This window comes from Bombina bombina, chromosome 9 (genome assembly GCF_027579735.1).
Source record: "Bombina bombina isolate aBomBom1 chromosome 9, aBomBom1.pri, whole genome shotgun sequence".
NCBI classification, from domain to species: Eukaryota; Metazoa; Chordata; class Amphibia; order Anura; family Bombinatoridae; genus Bombina; species Bombina bombina.
In genome coordinates, this window is record NC_069507.1 from 196,877,961 (window position 1) to 196,897,901 (window position 19,941).

Here is a 19,941-nt window from a genome sequence, read left to right on the forward strand (position 1 = left end):
GACCGCATGTCTTATTATTATATTTTGTCAGGGTAATCATGCAGGCCATATAGATCTCCCACGATAGGGTGAGTAACAGGGAATAAAGTGCTAAGAATAGTACAACTTAACACAACCTAGTTACCATGGGTCTCAGATCGCATGTCTTGTTGTTATATTTGGTCAGGGTAATCAGGCAGGCCATATAGACCTCCCCCGATAGGGAGGGTAACAGGGATTAAAGTGCTAAGAATAGTACTACTTAACACAACCTAGTTACCATGGGTCCCAGACCGCATGTCTTGTTGTTATATTTGGTCAGGGTAATCAGGCAGGCCGTATAGACCTCCCCCGATAGGGGGAGTAAAAGGGATTAAAGTGCTAAGAATAGTACTACTTAAAACACAACCTAGTTACCATGGGTCTCAGATCGCATGTCTTGTTGTTATATTTGGTCAGGGTAATCAGGCAGGCCATATAGACCTCCCCCGATAGGGAGGGTAACAGGGATTAAAGTGCTAAGAACAGTACTACTTAACACAACCTAGTTACCATGGGTCCCAGACCGCATGTCTTGTTGTTATATTTGGTGAGGGTAATCAGGCAGGCCATATAGACCTCCCCCAATAGGGGGAGTAAAAGGGATTAAAGTGCTAAGAATAGTACTAATATAAACACAACCTAGTTACCATGAGTCCCAGACTGCATGTCTTGTTTTTATATTTGGTGAGGGTAATCAGGCAGGCCGTATAGACCTCCCCCAATAGGGGGAGTTACAGGGATTAAAGTGCTAAGAATAGTACAACTTAACACAACCTAGTTACCATGGGTCCCAGACCGCATGTCTTATTATTATATTTTGTCAGGGTAATCATGCAGGCCATATACACCTCCCCCGATACGGGGAGTTACAGGGATTAAAGTGCTAAGAATAGTACTACTTAACACAACCTTACCATGGGTCACAGACCGCATGTCTTATTATTATATTTTGTCAGGGTAATCATGCAGGCCATATAGATCTCCCACGATAGGGTGAGTAACAGGGAATAAAGTGCTAAGAATAGTACAACTTAACACAACCTAGTTACCATGGGTCTCAGATCGCATGTCTTGTTGTTATATTTGGTCAGGGTAATCAGGCAGGCCATATAGACCTCCCCCGATAGGGAGGGTAACAGGGATTAAAGTGCTAAGAATAGTACTACTTAACACAACCTAGTTACCATGGGTCCCAGACCGCATGTCTTGTTGTTATATTTGGTCAGGGTAATCAGGCAGGCCGTATAGACCTCCCCCGATAGGGGGAGTAAAAGGGATTAAAGTGCTAAGAATAGTACTACTTAAAACACAACCTAGTTACCATGGGTCACAGACCTCATGTCTTGTTGTTATATTTGGTGAGGGTAATCAGGCAGGCCATATAGACCTCCCCCCGATAGGGGGAGTAACAGGGATTAAAGTGCTAAGAATAGTACTACTTTAAACACAACCTAGTTACCATGGGTCCCAGACCACATGTCTTATTATTATATTTTGTCAGGGTAATCATGCAGGCCATATAGACCTCCCCCGCTAGGTGGAGTAACAGGGATTAAAGTGCTAAGAATAGTACTACTTAAAACACAACCTAGTTACAATGGGTCCCAGACCGCATGTCTTATTATTATATTTTGTCAGGGTAATCATGCAGGCCATATACACCTCCCCCGATAGGGGGAGTAACAGGGATTAAAGTACTAAGAATAGTACTACTTAACACAACCTTACCATGGGTCTCAGCCGCATGTCTTATTATTATAGTTTGTCAGGGTAATCATGCAGGCCATATAGACCTCCCCCGATAGGGGGAGTAACAGGGATTATAGTGCTAAGAATAGTACTACTTAACACAAATTTACCATGGGTCTCAGACGCATGTCTTATTATTATATTTTGTCAGGGTAATCATGCAGGCCATATAGACCTCCCACGATAGGGTGAGTAACAGGTATTAAACTAATAAGAACAGTACTACTTAACACAACCTAGTTACCATGGGTCCCAGACCGCATGTCTTGTTGTTATATTTGGTGAGGGTAATCAGGCAGGCCGTATAGACCTCCCCCAATAGGGGGAGTAAAAGGGATTAAAGTGCTAAGAATAGTACTAATATAAACACAACCTAGTTACCATGGGTCCCAGACCGCATGTCTTGTTTTTATATTTGGTGAGGGTAATCAGGCAGGCCGTATAGACCTCCCCCAATAGGGGGAGTTACAGGGAATAAAGTGCTAAGAATAGTACAACTTAACACAACCTAGTTACCATGGGTCCCAGACCGCATGTCTTATTATTATATTTTGTCAGGGTAATCATGCAGGCCATATACACCTCCCTCGATACGGGGAGTAACAGGGATTAAAGTGCTAAGAATAGTACTACTTAACACAACCTTACCATAGGTCACAGACTGCATGTCTTATTATATTTTGTCAGGGTAATCATGCAGGCCATATAGATCTCCCGTGATAGGGTGAGTAACAGGGAATAAAGTGCTAAGAATAGTACAACTTAACACAACCTAGTTACCATGGGTCTCAGATCGCATGTCTTGTTGTTTTATTTGGTCAGGGTAATCAGGCAGACCATATAGACCTCCCCCGATAGGGGGAGTTACAGGGATTAAAGTGCTAAGAATAGTACAACTTAACACAACCTAGTTACCATGGGTCCCAGACCGCATGTCTTGTTGTTATATTTGGTCAGGGTAATCAGGCAGGCCGTATAGACCTCCCCCGATAGGGGGAGTTACAGGGATTAAAGTGCTAAGAATAGTACTACTAAACACAACCTAATTACCATGGGTCCCAGACCGCATGTCTTGTTGTTATACTTTCTCAGGGTAATCATGCAGGCCATATAGACCTACACAGATAGGGGGAGTAACAGGTATTAAAGTGCTAAGAAAAGTACTACTTAACACAACCTAGTTACCATGGGTCCCAGACCGCATGTCTTGTTGTTATACTTTCTCAGGGTAATCATGCAGAACAATACTACTTAACATACCACGGGTCCCAGTCCCAGACCGCATGTCTTATTGTTATACTCTGTCAGGGAAATCACATATCTATCAAATCTATTTATCTATCAAATCTATCTAACTATCAATCGTATCTATCAAATATAAATTGCATCTATTGATCAATGTAATTCGTATCTATCAAATGTATATTGCATCTTTTGATCTATGTAATTCGTATCTATCAAATGTATATTGCATCGATTGATCTATGCAATTCGTATCTATCATCAAAAGTATATTTCATCTATTGATCTATGTAATTTGTATCTATCATATGTATATTGCATCTATTGATCTATGTAATGTATGTATCTAACTATCAAATCTATCTAACTCGTGGTTGTGCAAATGGACTGTTTGCAGTTGTTTGCGTTGCGTTACACAGGGAGTTTGGTCTGTCACTGTGAAGCGGGCATAACCCTTATACTACCTGATCGATACTACATTATACCTGATGTTTTAAAGCACGTTATTCAAAAAAAAAATTAGGAATGTTAGGTGATTAAGGCACTTTATGGCTTAAAACCAGACTCTGAAACAAATTTTCCATCACTATTGTGGCCAGAAAGAGTCCTTGTGGGTTTTAAAGTTCGCCCGCTTATTGAAGTCAATTGCGGTTCGCCGGTTCACGAACAGTAGCGGAAGTTCGAGTCCGCCGTTCGCGAACCGAAATTTTTAGGTTGGCGACATCACTATTTCAAATGACCGACAACATACTGAATTATCCTCCTCTGATGAGGATCTATCTGATTCAGAAGATCCTTCCTCAGATATTGACACTGACAAGTCTACTTATTTATTTAAAATGGAGTATATTTGTTCTTTGTTAAAATAAGTATTGATTACATTGGATATTGAGGAGACTAGTCCTCTTGATATTAAAACTAGTAAACGTTTAAATTCTGTTTATAAACCTCCTGTGGTTATTCCAGAGGTTTTTCCAGTTCCTGATGCTATTTTTGATATAATTTCTAAGGAATGGAATAGGCCTGGTTCTTCTTTTATTCCTTCTTCAAGGTTTAAAAAATTGTATCCTTTGCCAGCAATTACAATGGAGTTTTAGGAAAAGATCCCCAAAGTTGATGGGGCTATCTCAACTCTTGCTAAACGTACTACTATTCCTATGGAGGATAGTACTTCTTTTAACCCCTTAATGACCACAGCACATTTTCTGTCCGTTTGGGACCAAGGCTATTTTTACATTTTTGCGGTCTTTGTGTTTAGCTGTAATTTCCCTCTTACTCATTTACTGTACCCACACATATTATATACCGTTTTTTTCGCCATTAAATGGACTTTCTAAAGATACCATTATTTTCATCATATCTTATAATTTACTATAAAAAAAATTATAAAATATGAGGAAAAAATGGAAAAAAACACACTTTTTCTAACTTTGACCCCCAAAATCTGTTACACATCTACAACCACCAAAAAACACCCATGCTAAATAGTTTCTAAATTTTGTCCAGAGTTTATAAATACCCAATGTTTACATGTTCTTTGCTTTTTTTGCAAGTTATAGGGCCATAAATATAAGTAGCACTTTGCTATTTCCAAACCACTTTTTTTTCAAAATTAGCGCTAGTTACATTGGAACACTGATATCTTTCAGGAATACCTGAATATCCCTTGACATGTATATATATTTTTTTAGAAGACATCCCAAAGTATTGATCTAGGCCCATTTTGGTATATTTCATGCCACCATTTCACCGCCAAATGCGATCAAATAAAAAAAAAAAGTAAAATTTTTCCAAATTTTAGGTTTCTCACTGAAATCATTAACAAACATTTTGTGCAATTATGGCACAAATGGTTGTAAATGCTTCTCTGGGATCCCCTTTGTTCAGAAATAGCAGACATATATCCCTTTGGCGTTGTTTTTAAGTAATTAGAAGTCCGCTAAATGCTGCTGCACACCACAAGTGTATTATGCTCAGCAGTGCAGGGGTTAATTAGGGAACTTGTAGGGAGCTTGTAGGGTTAATTTTAGCTTTAGTGTAGTGTAGTAGACAACCCCAAGTATTGATCTAGGCCCATTTTGGTATATTTCAGGCCACCATTTCACCGCCAAATACGATTAAATTAAAAAAAATAGTCAAGTTTTTCACAAACTTTAGGTTTCTCACTGAAATTATTTAGAAACAACTTGTGCAATTATGGTACAAATGGTTGTAAATGATTCTCTGGGATCCCCTTTGTTCAGAAATAGCAGACATATATGGCTTTGGTGTTGCTTTTTGGTAATTAAAAGGCTGCTAAATGCCACTGCGCACAAAACGTGAATTTTGCCCAGCAGTGAAGGGGTTAATTAGGTAGCTTGTAGGGAGCTTGCAGGGTTAATTTTAGCTTTAGTGTAGAGATCAGCTTCCCACCTGACACATCAGACCCCCTGATCCCTCCCATAGAGCTCTCTTCCCTCCCCCACCCCACAATTGTCCCCGCCATCTTAAGTACTGGCAGAAAGTCTGCCAGTACTAAAATAAAAGGTTTTTTTTTTTACTTTTTTTTTAAAGCATATTTACATATGCTGCTGTGTAGGATCCCCCCTTAGCCCCCAACCTCTCTGATCCCCCCCAAAACAGCTCTCTACCCCCCCCCCCACTGCCTTATTGGGGGCCATCTTGGGTACTGGCAGCTGTCTGCCAGTACCCAGTTTGCATATAAAAATGTTTTTTTTTAATTTATTTTAGTTTTTTCTGTAGTGTAGCTCTCCCCCCCCCCAGATCAATCCCCCACCCCCTCCCAGATCCCTTCGATGATTTCCATTACATTTTTTTTAATTATTTTTTTACAATAATATCCAAAATAGTTTCTGTAGTGTAAGCGGTTCCCACCCGCTCCCTCCCCGTGCACGTGCCCTCCCGCCGCCCCCTGTGCACGCGCGCGCCCGTGCGCGCCCCCGGCGATCCCGCCCCCGATCCTGCCCCCCTCTCTGACTAAGAAGCCATCGATGGCCGCCCACCCACCTCCCATTTACGCTCCCACCCACCAACGAATGCGGCCATCGATGTCCGGTGCAGAGAGGGCCACAGAGTGGCTCTCTCTGCACCGGAGGGGCAAAAATTGTTATTGCAGGATGCCTCGATATCGAGGCATCCTGCAATAACCGGAAAGCAGCTGGAAGTGATCAGGATCGCTTCCAGCTGCTTTCCAAACCGAGGACGTGCAGGGTACGTTCTTGGTCGTTAAGTGACTTTTTTAAGAGGACGTACCCTGCACGTCCTTGGTCGTTAAGGGGTTAAAGATCCTTTAGATAGGAAACTTGAATCTTATCTAAGGAAAGCCTATTTATATTCAGGTCATCTTCTCAGGCCTGCAATGTCTTTGGCTGATGTTGCAGCTGCATCAACTTTTTGGTTGGAAAATTTAGCGCAACAAGAATTGGATTCTGATTTGTCTAGCATTGTTCGCTTGCTGCAACATGCTAATCATTTTATTTGTGATGCGATTTTTGATATCATCAAAATTGATGTTAAATCTATGTCTTTAGCTATTTTAGCTAGAAGAGCTTTGTGGCTTAAATCTTGGAATGCTGACATTACTTCTAAGTCCAGATTGCTATCTCTTTTTTTAAAAGGTGATAAGTTATTTGATTCTCAGTTGGATTCGATTATTTCAACTGTCACTGGGGGGAAGGAAGTTTTTTTTGCCTCAGGATAAAAGACCTAAGGGTAAATCTAAAGCTTCTAACCGTTTTTGTTCCTTTCGACAAAATAAGGAACAAAAACCTAATCCCCCAAGGAATCTGTTTACAATTGGAAACCTTCTTCAAATTGGAATAAATTCAAGCCATTTAAGAAACCAAAGCCAGCCCCTAAGTTCGCATGAAGGTGCGGCCCTCATTCCAGCTCAGCTGGTAGGGGGCAGATTAAGATTTTTCAAGGATGTTTTGATAAATTCTGTCCAAAATCAATGGATGGAGGATCAATTTACCAAAGAACAAAACTGTACACAGATGGCGACAAGAGCCAAACAGGTACCTGTAAGAGACGCCAAGCAGTAACAATTATATGTATATATAAATATTGGAGGATATTAAAAATAAATATCTCTTAATAAAGTATAAAAAGTGTAAAAAAGTATAAATAAGAAGCAAAAAGTGTGCAACAAACACAAAAATCCCAGTGGAAGGCACAACAATCACCTAGTTTCCAATGTGTAAATATCAGATAATTAAAACATACAAATATAAATGTATAAAAAATATGGTTGGAAAGTCCAAACGTTTATAATGAAATGGATAATTCCAAATAATGTAATATAGTTCAATCTCAGACCAAAGTCCAGGAGTGGAGGCAGCTCCTCTAGGGTGTCACGCCACGACACAGAAGATGATGATCTAAAGAAAAGAAGATAGAGGGTGCCACATAGGGCAAATCAGACTGTAACACAGAGGGTGTTTGGTAAAAAAATAGGAATCACAAATGTGCAATGCAGACAGTCCAGAACCAAATGGTCGTCCGGTAGACTTCAGTGATGATACAGGGTAGATGGTTTCCTCGTCCCGCCAGGGGGAGTCCAGAGATCCCAAGTTCCATGGTTGTAAGTGCAAAGCCCACAATAGGCAGAAGGCAAGAGTTCAGGATGATTGTAATATATTGCTCAAGCCAAAAAACCAATAGATCAAGGTAACACCTCCAATAGGAAGGATAGTGTGTCCAAATGATGGTTCAGCAGCAAAATGAGAGTAAAACAATTTATTAAAAGTTTAAAAATAACAGTAACCTGTTTCTCAGTGTCCCAGCACTGTTTCATCAGGCTATACAAAAAAACTCTCATAGCTGCCATACTTATATTTAATCACAACCAATCAGGAGTTTGACCAAATGCACACCCCCGGTAGATACAATAATGTCATAACAATAAAAAATTAAAGCCAAAAAAAATTGTCCTCTTTTTCCATGATGACAGAACCATACTCATATAGTAAAATTAGTATTAGTATATTAGTAGATGATTGTTTAAAATGTATAAAAAATCTCATAATAATTAATACTATCAACATTATATAAAGGGCTTAATCCAAAAAAATGTCCTGACATGGTATAGACCAAATCGTCAGAGCAATCTGGGAGGTGAAGTCCATTATGGAATTCGTTATTTAAAATCCCAATTTTATGGATAACCCAGACCCTAGTATAACATAGTGTTCAAGACCACCGTTATATATTCATATCCATATTGATAATACACACATAATTATATAGTTCATATTGCTCAGGTTCACACCTAGAGCGTCATAGTGACAGAGGATGGGGGCGTGATTGATGACGTAGTGTTACTTAGTTAAATGTGTATAAATTAGGTGATGTGTTGGATCGGTAGAGATTTAGCCAAGAATCAAATGTAATGTATAACAAAAGCTGAAGGCGATCTCATTTCTTGAATTGCATGTTGCGCTACTTGTGGATGGCCGATATCCATTGGATTGTGATATCCGTGTGAGGGCATGTTTCTACCAGCTATACACAAAATCAGTGTAGACTTAACACCAATCATCTCGCTAACAGAAAACTTTTAAGTTACCAACAACCACAATATGTAAATAAAAATAAAAAATGGGGGATGGGGTGGGCATACCTAAACAGATGAATGATAAGGGATTAATATATGGGGTAACATAGAGGTAACTACGTAGACACAGTGGTGATATAAAGTGAGGATTCAGCACAAGTTTGCAGATATAATTGTACTAACCCTAGTTTTGTGTTTAGGTATGCCCCCCCCATCCCCCCATTTTTTATTTTTTATTTACATATTGTGGTTGGTGATAACTTAAAATTAATCCCACTTAGTAGTCCACGCATCAATCTCAGCACTTATTACCAGTAAGTCATATACTAGGGTCATTATTACCATATTACTTTACATTTTAATTTCAAACTCAAGTAAGTACATCAACCACTATTAGTATAGTCTCGATATATCCTTTACATATATCACCTTAAATTTTAATTTCAAATTCAAGCGAGCACACTTAGTATAGCTCCGTTATATCTTTTACGCAGAATTAGTAAAACACATGGTTTTTGTTGATACCTTGGTGGGCATTTTCCACCCCTCGCTTTTAGGGCTTTGATCGACTCTCATATTTTACTGCACTTAAGCACGCCCTATTTTTCACTATATGTCACGGTCACAAGATTATTGCACGCTAAAGCCCTAACAAATAAAATGGGTGGCCATTAGGAATTCCCCATTCATTCTCTGATTTATTTATTTATGTTTTTGTTATTTGTTTCAATAGATTATCCAGAAATGATCAGCCGAACATGTTGTTTTGGGTTGACAATGTATGTAGCCACGCCTCCAATCCATTTGTTAGCGAGATGATTGGTGTTTAGTCTACACTGATTTTGTGTATAGCTGGTAGAAACACGCCCAATCCAATGGATATCGGCCATCCACAAGTAGTGTAACATGCAATTCAAGAAATGAGATCGCCTTCAGCTTTTGTTATACATTACATTTGATTCTTGGCTAAATCTCTACCGATCCATCACATCACCTAATTTATACACATTTAACTAAGTAACACTACATCATCAATCACGCCCCCATCCTCTGTCACTATGACGCTCTAGGTGTGAACTATATAATTATGTGTGTATTATCAATATGGATATGAATATATAACGGTGGTCTTGAACACTATGTTATACTAGGGTCTGGGTTATCCATAAAATCGGGATTATAAATAACGATTTCCATAATGGACTTCACCTCCCAGATTGCGAAGACGATTTGGTCTATACCATATCAGCACATTTTTTGGATTAAGCCCTTTATAAAATGTTGATAGTATTAATTATTATGAGATTTTTTAAACATTTTAAACAATCATCTACTAATATACTAATACTAATTTGACTATATGAGTATGGTTCTGTCATCATGGAAAAAGAAGACAATTTTTTTTTTGGTTTTCATTTTTTATTGTTATGACATTATGGTATCTACCGGGGGGGGGGTGCATTTGGTCTCCCTCCTGATTGGTTGTGATTAAATATAAGTATGGCAGCTATGAGAGTTTGTTTGTATAGCCTGATAAAACAGTGCTGGGACACTGAGAAACGCGTTGCTGTTATTTTTAACCTTTTAATAAATTGTTTTACTCTTATTTTGCTGCTGAACCATCATTTGGACACACTGTCCTTCCTATTGGAGGTGTTTCCTTGACCTATTGGTTTTTTGGCTTGAGCAATATCATACAATCATCCTGAACTCTTGCCTTCTGCCTATTGTGGGCTTTGCACTTACAACCACGGAACCTGGGATCTCTGGACTCCCCCTGGCGGGACGAGGAAACCATCTACCCTGTATCATCACTGAGGTCTACCGGATGACCATTTGGTTCCGGACTATCTGCATTGCACATTTGTGCATCTCACCAAGTGAGTAGGATTCCTAATTTTTACCAAACACCCTATATATTACAGTCTGATTTGCACTATGTGGTGCCCTCTATCTTCTTTTCTTTAGATAATTTACCAAAGAGTTCCTTGATTCCTCAATCAAGGGTCACGTTTTTAGGCTTCCAGATAGATTCAGTGTCCATGACTCTGTCTCTAACAGACAAGAGACGTTTAAATTGGTTGCAGCCTGTTGGAACCTTCAGTCTCAGTCATTCCCTTCAGTAGCTATGTGTATGGAAGTTTTAGGTCTCATGACTGCAGCATCGGACGCAATCCCCTTTGCTCGTTTTCACATGAGACCTCTTCAGCTTTGTATGCTGAACCAATGGTGAAGGGATTATACAAGGATATCACAATAAATATCCTTAAATCCCAATGTTCGATTATCTCTGACTTGGTGGCTAGATCACCATTGTATAGTTCAAGGGGCTTCTTTTGTTCAGCCAACCTGGACTGCGATCACAACAGATGCAAGTCTTTCAGGTTGGGGAGCTGTTTAGGGATCTCTGACAGCACAAGGGGTTTGGAAAATCTCAAGAGGTGAGATTACCAATCAATATTTTGGAACTCCATGTGATTTTCAGGGCTCTTCAGATTTGGCCTCTGTTGAAGAGAGAACTGTTCATTTGTTTTCAGACAGACAATATCACAACTGTGGCATATGTCAATCATCAGGGTGGGACTCGCAGTCCCCAAGCTATGAAAGAAGTATCTCGGATACTTGCTTGGGCGGAATCCAGCTCCTGTCTAATTTCTGCGGTTCATATCCAAGGTATAGACAATTGGGAGGCAGATTATCTCAGCCGTCAGACTTTACACCCAGGGGAGTGGTCCCTCGATCCAGATGTGTTTTCTCAAGTTTTTCAGATGTGGGGTCTTCCAGAAATAGATCTGATGGCTTCTCATCTAAACAAGAAACTTCCCAGGTACCTGTCCAGGTCAAGGGATCCTCAGGCGGAAGCAGTGGATGCGTTGACACTTCCTTGGTGTTATCAACCTGCTTATATTTTCCCACCTCTAGTTCTTCTTCCAAGAGTGATCTCCAAAATCATCATGGAACAATAGTTTGTGTTGCTGGTGGCTCCAGCATGGCCTCACATGCAGATCTTGTTTGGATGTCCAGTTGCCAACCTTGGCCACTTCCATTAAGGCCGGACCTTCTGTCTCAAGGCCCGTTTTTCCATCAGGATATCAAATCATTAAATTTGAAGGTATGGAAATTGAACGCCAAGTGCTTAGTCATAGATGTTTCTCTGACTCAGTGATTAATACTATGTTACAAGCTCGTAAATCTGTTTCTAGAAATATTTATTATCGAGTTTGGAAAATTTATATTTCATGGTGTTCTTCTCATATATTCTCTTGGCATTCTATCAAAATTCCTAGAATTTTACAGTTCCTTCAGGATGGTTTAGATAAGGGTTTGTCTGCAAGTTCCTTGAAGGGACAGATCTCTGCTCTTTCTGTTTTATTTCACAGAAAGATTGCTAAACTTCCTGTTATTCACTGTTTTGTACAGGCTTTGGTTCGTATCAAGCCTGTCATTAAATCAATCTCTCCTCCTTGGAGTCTTAATTTGGTTTTGAAGGCTTTACAGGCTCCTCTTTTTGGGCTTGGATCAGGACATCGGAGGAGCTCTTCAGGACGGATCAGTGAACCTGGTATGGTGAAGATAAGGTAGGAAGATCTTCAGGGGCTTAGTGTTAGGTTTATTTAAGGGGGGTTTGGGTTAGATTAGGGGTATGTGGGTGGTGGGTTGTAATGTTGGGGGGGGTATTGTATGTTTTTTTTTTTACAGGCAAAAGAGCTGAACTTCTTGGGGCATGCCCCGCAAAGGGCCCTGTTCAGGGCTGGTAAGGTAAAAGAGCTTTGAACTTTAGAAATTTAGAATAGGGTAGGGCATTTTTTATTTTGGGGGTCTTTGTTATTTTATTAGGGGGCTTAGAGTAGGTGTAATTAGTTTAAAATTGTTGTAATATTTTTCTTATGTTTGTAAATATTTTTTTATTTTTTGTAACTTAGTTCTTTTTTATTTTTTGTACTTTAGTTAGTTTATTTCATTGTAGTTATTTGTAGGAATTGTATTTAATTTATTTATTGATAGTGTAGTGTTAGGTTTAATTGTAGGTAATTGTAGGCATTTTATTTAATTAATTTATTGATAGTATAGTGTTAGGTTTAATTGTAACTTAGGTTAGGATTTATTTTACAGGTAATTTTGTAATTATTTTAACTAGGTAGCTATTAAATAGTTCTTAACTATTTAATAGCTATTGTACCTGGTTAAAATAATTACAAAGTTGCCTGTCAAATAAATATTAATCCTAAAATAGCTACAATGTAATTATAATTTATATAGTATTAGGATTTATTTTACAGGTAAGTATTTATCTTTAAATAGGAATAATTTATTTAATAAGAGTTAATTAATTTCGTTAGATTTAAATTATATTTAACTTAGGGGGGTGTTAGTGTTAGGGTTAGACTTAGCTTTAGGGGTTAATACATTTATTAGAATAGCGGTGAGCTCCGGTCGGCAGATTAGGGGTTAATAAGTGTAGGCAGGTGGAGGCGACGTTGAGGGGGGCAGATTAGGGGTTAATAAATATAATATAGGGGTCGGCGGTGTTAGTGGCAGCAGATTAGGGGTACATAAGGATAACGTAGGTGGCGGCGCTTTGCGGTCGGCAGATTAGGGGTTAATAAGTGTAGGTAGGTGGAGGCGACGTTGTGGGGGGCAGGTTAGTGGTTAATAAATATAATACAGGGGACGGCGGTGTTAGGGGCAGCAGATTAGGGGTACATAAGTATAACGTAGGTGGTGGTCGGCAGATTAGGGGTTAAAAAAATTTAATCGAGTGGCGGCGATGTGGGGGGACCTCGGTTTAGGGGTATATAGGTAGTTTATGGGTGTTAGTGTACTTTAGAGCACAGTAGTTAAGAGCTTTATAAACCGGCGTTAGCCCAGAAAGCTCTTAACTACTGACTTTTTTCCTGCGGCTGGAGTTTTGTCGTTAGATGTCTAACGCTCACTTCAGACACGACTCACTTCAGACCGGAGTTAGAAAGATCCCATTGAAAAGATAGGATACGCAATTTACGTAAGGGGATCTGCGGTATGGAAAAGTTGCGGCTGAAAAGTGAGCGTTAGACCCTATTTTGAGTGACTCCAAATACCGGAGGTAGCCTAAAACCAGCGTTAGTAGCCTCTAACGCTGGTTTTCACGGCTAACGCCAAACTCCAAATCTAGGCCTATGTTTTTTTGTATAAAGCACAATTATTTCCAAATTCACATGTTGATGCTTTTTACTCCTTTCTTTATCACCCCACTACTTGAATTGTGGGTGTGGTGAGGGGTGTATTTATAGGCATTGTGAGGTTTGGGAAACTTTGCCCCTCCTGGTAGGATTGTATATCCCATACGTCACTAGCTCATGGACTCTTGCCAATATGAAAGAAATTAATTTATCAGGTAAGTTCTTACATAAATTATGTTTTCTAGTATCCTGTGAAAGACTGTGTAGCCCTACGGATCTTTTAACACTTTACCCCAAAAGGACGTAGAACTACGCCATGTGGCACATAGCCCATCGTACAGCTTAACTTATATGTACGTCCGACATGCTAGAATCCTTGCTGTTTGTGGGCTTCCAGCATCTGCCTTCATATGGTAATGGAGCACAATCAGTGCTCTGTTAACATATGAAGCTAGATTGCCAGACTGTTACAAACAGTGACACTGCCTTTGTCCCTGTTTGTAATGATCATCTGTTGGTGCCTGTGGGAGGTGCTGAGGCGGGAGGGAGGGGCGGGACCCTACAATATGGCAAATACATTTTGAAGGGAGAGGGAAGGATGGGTTGCTACATTAGAGAAAAAGGGTGAATTAGAGGAGGCTCTCTACATAACATTAATGGGGAGAGGGGAGGATGAGGGGGGACCCTACACTAAAGAAACAGCTCCTAGTACCTAAGATGGCTGGTACTATTAGGAGGGTTAGAAAACTGTTTGGGAGGGATCAGGGAGGTTGAAGGGCTGAGGAGGGATCCCTACACTAGCACATGCTTGATATACTACAAACATATACAAAACACCAAGTTGTACCAAAGCACTCTATGGCAGCATTGTTCTTAACAATATTTGTGGCAATGTTATACATTGTTGCAGTTACTGCTGCCATAAAAAGCTAAAGGCATGTCTATACTCCTGAGCTTATTAAGCTTAAATTCAACAAAGGAGAACTGAGCACATTTGATAACAGAAGGCTTAGCTTTGAGAAGTCTGCAGTGTGCATTTACAGCTCTGAGATTTAGAAAATCCACAAATTGTTTAGAGCTAAATTACATAAAAAAGCAATATATGTTGTGCACAGCCATTCACTGTTTGTGGATGGTCAGTGTACCCGTGTGTCACCATGTGGGTGCCCTTTTACATTATGCTTGGAAGATCATATGCCTAGTAAAAGCTATCACTTAAAGGGACACTGAACCCAAATTTTTTCTTTCATGATTCAGATAGAGCATGAAATTTTAAGCAACTTTCTAATTTACTCCTATTATCAATTTTTTTTATTCTCTTGGTATATTTATTTGAAATGCAAGAATGTAAGTTTAGATGCCGGCCCATTTTTGGTGAACAACCTGGGTTGTCCTTGCTGATTGGTGGATAATTTCATCCACCAATAAAAAAAATGCTGTTCAGAGTTCTGAACCAAGAAAAAAAGTTTAGATGCCATCTTTTCAAATAAAGATAGCAAGAGAACGAAGAAAAATTGATAATAGAAGTAAATTAGAAAGTTGCTTAAAATGTCATGCTCTATATGAATCACGAAAGAAAAAGATTTGGGTTCAGTGTCCCTTTAATATACATAAAAGATGGCAGGACCTTGTTCCCAGGAGCCTGGTGATCTAAAGCTCTCTGCTCTAGCGAGATTATCTAAGTCTAAGAAGTCTCACCAGTGCAGGTCCATAAAATAATTTTAGAAAGGGAAGTTTTACCTTGAGAATGGTTAGCCTTGCTAATTAGCTTTGCATCGTTCTGCATGTGAAGCAGAGACACATACATCACAATAAAATGCACAGTTGCCAACATTTGAAAACAAATTACCAGGGACACTTTACAGCAGAGCCACGCCCATGTATTGTTTGCATTGCTCAGCTCAGTCTAATCCACCCCAAAATAAGAATATAAAATAGTTGTAGTATAATTTAGCCATACTTATTGCTTAAAGGGATAGGAAAGTTAACATTGAATTAAATTTAGTGATTCATATAGAGCATTCAATTTTTAAATGAATTTCTACTTTGTTCTCTTGGGTACCTTTTGTTGAAAAGGATATATATACAAAGCCTAAGCAGCAGCAGTGCACTACTGGGAGCTATCTGTTGATTGGTAACTACACACATTGTCTTTTGTCATTGGCTCACCAGATGAGTTTAGCTAGCTAACCAGCAGAGCATTGTTGCTCTGGGACTGACTTTATCTATGTGTTTAATCATTTTATTATAAGCAAGCAATAGTGAAATAATGGAATTGCTCTAACATAGAGCAAATTCTTTATGAACTGCTATAACTCTGAAGGTTAAAAGGATACTAAATCCATATTTTTCTTTCATTATTTGGATAGAGCATGCCATTTTAAGAAACTTTCTAATTTACGCCTATAATAATTTTTTCTTGGTACTTTTGCTATCTTTATTTGAAAATCAGGAATCTGATCTGAGCTTAGGAGCCGGCCCATTTTTGGTTCAGGACCTGAGAGTGCTTGCTGATTGGTGGCTAAATATAGTCTTAGACACTGCTAAACTTCAATGCAACAGAAGACCACAGATAAAGAAAACTACAGAAAAAGACATTGTATGAAATTAGACTAAAGCCACAGCAACCCCTGTGGTGGGAGTACTGCACTGCACATAATATTAGTAAACTAAATACAGACGTAATTTAATAAAGAACAGGAAGCCAAAAAACTTGACTGTCCCTGGAAAAGCTGGACAGTTGGTAACTACGAACACACAAATTTTGAGTGATATCTCCATGCTGGAGAGGTTTTCATCATCCAGCCCCTAGAGAGCTTACAATATAAGTAGGTGGTTTTATCAAAGCAGCGAATAGAGCTAAATTTAATTCATATGAACAAATAGTAATAAAAAAAAAAAGAAATAAAATCTAATGGCAAATGAAAGTCAAAATTAAACATTTCACAGTCTAGACAGATTGTACAATATAAAGCGACTTTTCAGTATCAAATTTACTTCATTCTCTTGGTATCTTTTGGGAGATGAAACCCATATGTTTTATTTTATGATTTAGATAGAGCATACCATTGTTAACAACTTTCCGATTTATTATATTATTACATTTACTTCATTCTCTTGATATCTTTTGTTGAAAAACATTCCTAGATAGGACCAGCAGCAGCAATGCACTACTGGAGCCAAACTAGTGCTTGGTGGCTACACACATATGCATCTTGTTATTCGTCCCTGTTTGGATACCTTTTCTGCTCTTTTGTCCCCTCCCACTGAAACTCCGCCTTTGAGCCTGTATGATATCACCCACTGGGCATGATGAGTACGCTTCTAGCCGTCTGGTACCAGTAACATATGCAAAAATACTTCTAATAGAAATTGCAATGAACTGGTGTACACCGCAGTTTACACTCAAATTCCTCTTAAAAGGGATATTAAAAATGAAATAATTACTAGGCATAATCATACACTTAAAGTATAAATTAGCCAGAGGATAATATGTATGCATATTTATTTTTTAATTAGATTAGTTTTTCAAATACTGAAGATAAAAGTGTAAAGGTTTTGTTTCGTATCTCTCTCTTCTGCTGAGGACAATCAGAGACAGTTATAAACAGTAGCAGACCTACTCAACTGAGGGCTCTGGTGTAAAATGTTCTTGCCCCCCCCCCCCCCCAAGTAACTCAGTAGTAAGCAATTAGAAATAATACATATGGGGGTCGATCCGATAAAAATCGTCGCCCGCAAAAGTCGGCGACGCCAATATTTGCGCGGGTTTGGTATCCTATATATGGCGTAACCTAGAAGTTACGCGCATATATATTTCTGCCGTCGCCCGTAGTTTTTTGGGCCATAGGCAGGTATACCAAACCCGCGCAATTTGGTATCCAATATACAGCGTAAGGACTTACGTGGCGAAAATGGAGAAATCTTACTCCATTTTCACCTCGCCACAAAAAGCAGCCGTAAGAAGCCTTACGCTGACTATTGGAGCCCCGTAACTCCCTAAACTGGCTGCTAAATAAACCTAACACCTAACGCATGCGCAATGTCTATCTCCCTGTCAACCGCGATCTGCTAAATAAAACCTAACACCTAACGCATGCGCAATGTCTATCTCCCTGTCAACCGCGATCTGCTAAATAAAACCTAACACCTAACGCATGCGCAATGTCTATCTCCCTGTCAACCGCGATCCCCCGCCGCAATCCCTAATAAAGTATTTAACCCCTAAACCCATCTACATAAACTAACCCCCTACTGTGAGCCCCTAAAACCGCCACCATCTAACTGATCTATTCCCTAATGTGAACCCCTAAAACCGCCACCATCTAACTGATCTATCCCCTAATGTGAACCCCTTACACCGCCGCCATCTATATTAAAATTATTAACCCCTAATTTAATCTACCTACCCCGCCGCCAGCTATGTTATCTATATTAACCCTAAGTATATTATAGTTAATATAGTTATTACATTATATATATTAACTATATTAACCCTAATTATATTAGGGTTAATATAGTTAATATAGTTACTATAGTATTTATATTAACTATATTAACTCTATCTAACCCTAACACCCCTAACTAAATTCTTATTAAATAAATCTAATTCATATTATAAACTAAAATATTCCTATTTAAATCTAAATACTTACCTATAAAATAAACTCTAAGATAGCTACAATGTAATTAATAATTACATTATAGCTATGTTAGGGTTTATATTTATTTTACAGGTAAATTGTTAATTATTTTAACTAGGTATAATAGCTATTAAATAGTTATTAACTATTTAATAGCTACCTAGTTAAAATAATTACCCAATTACCTGTAAAATAAATCCTAACCTAAGTTACAAATACACCTACACTATCAATAAATTAAAGAAACTACAAATATCTATCTAAAAATACAATTAAATAAACTAAACTAAATTACAAAAAACCCCCCCCACTAAATTACAAAAAATAAAAAAAGATTACAAGATTTTTAAGCTAATTACACCTATTCTAAGCCCCCTAATAAAATAATAAAGCCCCCCAAAATAAAAAAAATCCCTACCCTATTCTAAATTAAAAAAAGTTCAAAGCTCTTTTACCTTACCAGCCCTTAAAAGGGCCTTTTGTGGGGGCATGCCCCAAAGAAAACTGCTCTTGTCTGCAAAAAAAAACACAATACCCCAACAACCCACCACCCACATACCCCTAATCTAACCCAAACCCCCCTTAAATAAACCTAACACTACCCCCCTGAAGATCTCCCTACCTTGTATTCACCCAGCCGGGCCGAACTCCTCATCCGATCCGGGCGATGTGTTCCAGCAAGTGGCAGTGAAGTCTTCTTCCATCCGGGCGATGTGTTCCAGCAAGCGGCAGAGAGTCTTCTTCCATCGGCAATGTCTTCAAGCAAATCGGCATCTTCAATCTTCTTTCTTCGCTCCTCCGCCCAATCAGCCAATCGGATTGAACTTGAATCTGATTGGCTGATTCAATCAGCCAATCAGATTTTTCTACCTTAATTCCGATTGGCTGATAGAATCCTATCAGCCAATCGGAATTCGACAGACGCCATCTTGGATGACGTCATTTAAAGGAACCTTGTTCGTCGGAAGTCGTCGTGCCGGAAGGATGCTCCGCGGCGGAGGAGCGAAGAAAGAAGATCGAAGATGCCGATTTGCTTGAAGACATGCCAATGGAAGAAAACTCTCTGCCGCTTGCTGGAACACATCGCCCGGATGGAAGAAGACTTCACTGCCGCTTGCTGGAACACATCGCCCGGATCGGATGAGGAGTTCGGCCCGGCTGGGTGAATACAAGGTAGGGAGATCTTCAGGGGGGTAGTGTTAGATTTATTTAAGGGGGGTTTGGGTTAGATTAGGGGTATGTGGGTGGTGGGTTGTAATGTTGGGGGGTGGTATTGTGGGGTTTTTTTGCAGGCAAAAGAGCAGTTTTCTTTGGGGCATGCCCCCACAAAAGGCCCTTTTAAGGGCTGGTAAGGTAAAAGAGCTTTGAACTTTTTTTAATTTAGAATAGGGTAGGGAATTTTTTTATTTTGGGGGGCTTTATTATTTTATTAGGGGGCTTAGAATAGGTGTAATTAGCTTAAAAATCTTGTAATCTTTTTTTTATTTTTTGTAATTTAGTGTTTTTTTTTTTTGTAATTTAGTTTAGTTTATTTAATTGTATTTTTAGATAGATATTTGTAGTTTCTTTAATT